The following is a 6,000-nucleotide window of genomic DNA, read 5'->3' as shown; positions in this document are numbered from 1 at the left end:
TTCAGAAGCTAAAGAACTAGAGAACCACAGCTGCAGGCTTTGAGGAACATCAAATAGGCAACTACCAGTTTTTAGAAAAGTATATATGTACACACACATACTAAAACTTATAAGTACATGTAAATATATATGTATATCTGTATCTATACATTACGAGGGATAAAACTTAGCTCTGCAGTCCTACAATCCCTTAGGACTATATTAAAGATGGAAGGGAGAAAATTATGAAGAAATGGAGGGAGAAGGAAGATGCTCACTTCCTGCCATGTAGATGTTGAATAGCAACCCACTTCAGCATTGTTGTCTGGAGAATCTCGTGGACAGAGGAACCTGCTGTGCTACATACAGTCCATGGGGTCACAAAGAGTCGGACACGACTGTAGTGGCTTAGCACTCACACAGAGAATAAAAGGACATGTTGGGGAGAGAGAATAAAGGGGAAGAAGAGGTTCCCAGCAAATGTCAATACAGTTCATGGTAGAGACCCAACAGATAGTACCAAAAATGGAGAAAGAGAGAGAAAGAAGCAAGGAAGAAAGAGAAAGGGAAGGAGGAAAGGAGAGAAGGAAGGGAGAGAGAGAAAGGAGAGAGAGAAAGGAGAGAGAGAAAGGAGAGAGAGAAAGGAGAGAGAAAGAGAACAGGGAGCAAAAGACATTCATACATAAAGGTACAAAGATAACTATTACAACAAAAATTCAGAGTTTGCTAAATATCAAGACGTATCGGCAGAAGGAAAGGAGCTGGTGGAGGCGTCGGTGGCTGTGTGCATCTCGCTGCTGGAGGCACCAGGAGCACACCTTTAGATACAGGTCCCGCAGAACACCAGCTGAGTGCTGGCGGGAGTCCCTGACCCCCGGGATGGACTATATGCTGCTGCTGCTGCTGCTAAGTCACTTCAGTCGTGTCCAACTCTGGGCGACCCCACAGACGGCAGCCCACCAGGCTCCCCCGTCCCTGGGATGCTCCAGGCAAGAACACTGGAGTGGGGTGCCATTTCCTTCTCCAATGCATGAGAGTGGAAAGTGAAAGTGAAGTCGCTCAGTCGTGCCCGACTCTTCGCGACCCCATGGACTGCAGCCCTCCAGAGATCCATGCAAAACTTGGTAGGGTGAGCAAAGGGAAAAAGAGGAGGAGCGGGAGTGAGACTGGACCCTGTACCCAGGGGTGGGGGGCTGAAGCAGGGCGAGGGTCCCGCCTGGGGGGCAGCTGGTTGGGACAGAAGGGAGGACTTTGAGGCTGTCAGAGAGTGAAGCCGTTGATCCGTGACTGTCGGAATGGAGAGAGACCCGCACAATCTGTGCCACGGGCCCAACATACCCCATACCCAGGGCAGGGAGACAAGTCCGTGGGAGCACACGGCGGCAGGGAGCTGGAGAGCAGTCCCCGGGAGGGAGGAACTCTGTGGTGGGGATGCCTGTGGAGGAGAGCCAGGTGCCCCTTTGTTCACTGAAGCACTGTTTATAATAGCCAGAGCGTGGATGCAACTTAGATGGCCATGAGCAGAGGGATGGTAAAGACGTGGCCCATGTATACAATGGAATTTTAGTCAACCATAAAAAGGAATGAATTCGAGTCAGTTCTATTGAAATGAATGAACCTAGAGCCTGTTATACAGAGAAGTAAGTCAGAAAGGAAAAAATATCGTATATTAATGCATATATATGGAATCTAATCAAATGGTAGTTATGAACCCATTTGAAGGCCAGGAATAGAGACACATACTTAGAGAACAAACTTGTGGATACAGCAGGGGAAGGAGAGGGTGGGACGAATGGAGAGAGTAGCATTGGCGTATGCTCATTTGGAGAAGGAAGTGGCAACCCATTGGAGTACGTTCATTTCCGCGTGTAAAATAGATAATGAATGGGACGCTGCTGTATAACACAGAGAGCTCAGCCGGTGCTCTGGGACGCCCTAGAGGCATGGGAGGGAGGTTCAAGGGGGAGGGGACACGCATATACTTAGGATTGAGTCACGCTGTTATGTGACAAACCAACATAAGGTTGAAAAGCAATTATCCACCAATTAACAATTTTTTAAAAAAATGTATAGACAGAAAGAAAGTAACAGAGATAAACAGAATAAAGGAAACACGTATACTGTATAAAAACACACTCACTCGTGACTTTATAGAAATGTAAAACGGTACGACGGAACTGAAGTCAAATGGATCAATCACATCAATAAATAAATACAAATGGTTTCAACTCATCTGTTAAAAAAAGATTTTCCAGAGATGGATTAATAAAGTCAAAGCTAAACGTATACCACTTACAAGAGATGAATCAAAACAAAATAATCGTTTTGAAAGATGTAGAAAAAAGATACAAATGCAAGGAAAAATAAGTCAGGTGGCTATAGAAGAGAACGAAGGACTGGAAACCCCGCAGACGCCCATTTGAGGGAGCTGGCTGGAGAAACGAGGGCACAGCTAGCTGTGGAGTCCAGCACAGTGAAGAGAAATTTGAGACCTCTATTTACACCCACGTGGCCCTCCAGGATGCACTGTTAGATGAAAAGTAAAAGGCAGACAAAATGCCTGTAATATGCGACTGGTCATTTAAGAAAGGGTGTGAATACACACACACGCAAACACACACACACATTGAAAGGAGGATTTAAAAAATACACAACAGTGCAAATACAAATAAAGCAACGTGCATATGTTTAGAAGCGTGTGTATATATACCAGTATACACATGTTAATATTCAGAAACATAATGGAAAGATCAACCGTAATTTTAAAACGCTTCCTTACAGAGGAAGAGTGATCCACGTGGATGGCCAGGGATAGCAACTAGACTTCTCTGACTATAGTGTTTTTCGCAGATTTGACTTAGGAAACACATACATATTTTACATAAAGATATGACAAAATTAAATATAAAATAAATTCCTAAAATACAGAGTTAAATGAAATAAATGGGCCTGAACAGTGTGTCCAGTTGGCGGCATAACCACACAGAGGGGAACATGGCAAGTGACTTCAAAAGACTAGCGTCGCTTCGGGGATATTTTCTCTCCAACCATCACAACATCATGAGATCCTGAGTATAGTCAGGAGGAACCATCAGACAAATAGGGCAGCAAGCGGCTCCCTCCCAGGGCTGCCTTTTAAGGCACAGGTCAGGTCTGGGTAATTAGGCTGTGTGCTAAGTCACCGGGCCAGCTGCGATCTCCAGCACCGGCACAGACTGGGTGACTAGTATTAATCGAATAAACGAATCAGTAAGCAAATTAATTAATAAATGGAAATTTTTAAACTTTGGGGATGTGGGTGTTTTCAAATTCAAATCCCAGAGCAAATCTGTGCTGAAAAGTCCATGAATCTAAGTCACTAAAAGGAAAGAGTTGAGTGTTTTCAAAGTCTGGGGAAAGTTTGATCTTGGGAAAAAAATAAAAAGAACAAACTTTCAAGTGCTTCCTTTGTGCAGCCCCACTCCCTGACACCTCATTAGTTCTCACTGATCCCGGAAAATTCAGACACGTTCCGACAGGGCAATTAATTAGAGAAGTCTCTGAGAGAGCAAGCGGGAGATGCACTGGCTTGGTTGATGGCAAGCTTTGTATCCATCAGCTCCTTTCTCCCCAGACTGAGAAAACAACTAATTCTTGATGGGGGCATCAGAAAGCAGAGGAGAGAGCTGACTTGGGTCTGAAGAATAAGTAGGAATCTGACAGGTAGTGGTGGAGTGCAAGTCAGGCTTGAGTGTTCCAGGAAGATGGCACATACTGTGCAAAGGCACTGGGGCTTGATGTATGCCTTCTGTGAACACTGTATTGGAAGTTTGTGCTGGGAAGGGACTTGAGGAGAGTGATTAGACATTACAGTCCACTCACTTAATCCAAAGGAAGTTGTCAAACCCTTTTCTTGGGAGAGAAGTGGCCACAGATCCTCTAAAGGGGAGGGGATATTTGAAGAAAATTGCGATTTTCTGGGACTTGCTCTGTGCAAAGCTCTTCCCACAGCTTTTCATTTAACCCTTACCACCCTGTGAGAAACATACTATTATCCCCATTGTATAAATGACCCAGCCAAGGGCCTGGAGGTCACCTAAAAAGTGGCAGAGCTGGGCTTTTCCTTTGGGTCTGTCTCTAAAGCACACACTCTCCCCAGTCTACCCAGCAGCCTACGGATGGACAGAAAGAGGGACAGCAGCGGGGACAGGGGCTCCCTCTGCAGCTCAGAGCAGTTGGACCCAACATCCTTCACTTCCCATCCTCACTCAGCCCTGACCAGAGATGTGAATTTGAGCAAGCCACTCCTGAGCCTCAGTTTCGTCATCTGGATAATGGGGAGCTCTAGTAAATGAGACCTGCCCTCTGACACGTGTCAGACTCCCAGGGACAGGTCCCCGTCACATTGCTGCAGAGGTGAGAAGGATCACGACCTTAACAAGACAGAACAGCTCAGCATCCAAAGCCCCCAGGACAAAGCCCCCACTGCCCTCTCCAACCCCAACCACTCCTTGAGCCCACCTTCCACAAGCTCCAGAGACAGCAGACAAGGGGTTAAGAGAAAAGCAGTGACAACCGGCATTCCCTCCCTCCCACGAGCCTGGTGACTAATAACAACAAACAGACTTATCAGGGAGTATTAGGGCAAAATGATTAATGAATCAAACAGGCATCCAAGTTTTAACGAAGCAATGCTTGCTTTCCTACCTCTGAATTCTGAAATCCGGCTCTGCGGAGTCAGGCCAAACTGGGAAAGGAGCACCCAGCCAAAAGCAGCCCCATCACCATCCTCCCATCCAGGAGAACTGAGCTCAATCAGGAGGCCTGTTGTGTTTGCCTATAGGGAAAACAAACAAACAAGCAAACAACTCCTGCTTTAACACGGGAATGGTCTCATTTCTCTACAGGCCAGGTGTCCTAGGATTCCTAACAGATTTGTTGTGGCGTCTGGTGATGGGCAGATGGGCTGTGTGGGAAGTCTGCTGGGGCTCAGATCCCGGTGCTTTGCTCTGCTGAAGAGGGAGACGTGGGCTTTGGATGGGGGCTGAGGACAGTGACAGGGCATCGTCAGCAGGGTGCAGGACAGGGCATCAGAGCTCAGGCTGTCCCCTGGCAGCCATCGGATGCTGCTGCAGAAATGGACCTTGACTGGATCAAGCACCATCCGAATGTCACTTCCACTCCTATGCCGTGGGCCTGGGGCAGGTCGCCTCACTGCTCTGGGCCTCAACAGCCCTCTTTGTACAAAGAAGAACCAACCTCCCAGGTGGCTGGGATTAAATGAGACAATGCATGTGAAGTGCCAGCGGCAGTGTAGGTGTTCCAGAGAACTTCTCTTCCCTTGGGCAGGAGAACGTAGTGAGAGAGCAGGAACTACAGGGCTAGACTGTCTGAACTCAAAATCTGTCTCTGCCACAGCCTGTTAATGAGACCATAGGCAGTGCACTTACCAGCTCCAAGCCTCAGTCTTTCCAGCTGTAAAATGGGGGTGACAATCATCCTTCCTTATATCTGGGCTTGTCTTGAAAACTATGTGATATAATACAGGTCAGCCCGACAGGTCGATGGTTATGACGTGAATAGTGAGTTGTCTTTGTTCAAAGGAAATACTGAAAAGGTTCCAGATCACCATAAAAAATGAAGGTAATGTGAATATAGATCAAACTCACACAACAGAAGTTGAGCTCAGCTGGGGAGGCCTTATTCTAAGTTGGGGGGGGGGGGTGGGTGTTCTATACAAATAAATGCGGTTATAAACACAAAATTAAGTAGGAAAGCAAATATTTACTTAGGGATCACACTCCCGAGGCCCCGTCAAGCTGAGTGTGCACACACACTCATGCAGGAGTGTAAGCCAGCCCCCCAGGCCTCTCTCTCCCCTGTTTCAGACAGTGTTTTCATTGCCTGGCCGTATGCTCTAAAAAACCATTACTCTGAGGCTGAAAGCATGTGCCTTAGTCTAAAGAAAGGTGACTTGGGAGTGCAAGCTGGTACAGGTATCTCCTGCTCCTTTTCTTCACTAGCACTCAGCATTTGAAGTCT

This window comes from Ovis canadensis, chromosome 7, assembly GCF_042477335.2.
Source record: "Ovis canadensis isolate MfBH-ARS-UI-01 breed Bighorn chromosome 7, ARS-UI_OviCan_v2, whole genome shotgun sequence".
NCBI classification, from domain to species: domain Eukaryota; kingdom Metazoa; phylum Chordata; class Mammalia; order Artiodactyla; family Bovidae; genus Ovis; species Ovis canadensis.
Note: the sequence above shows the minus strand (reverse complement) of the source record.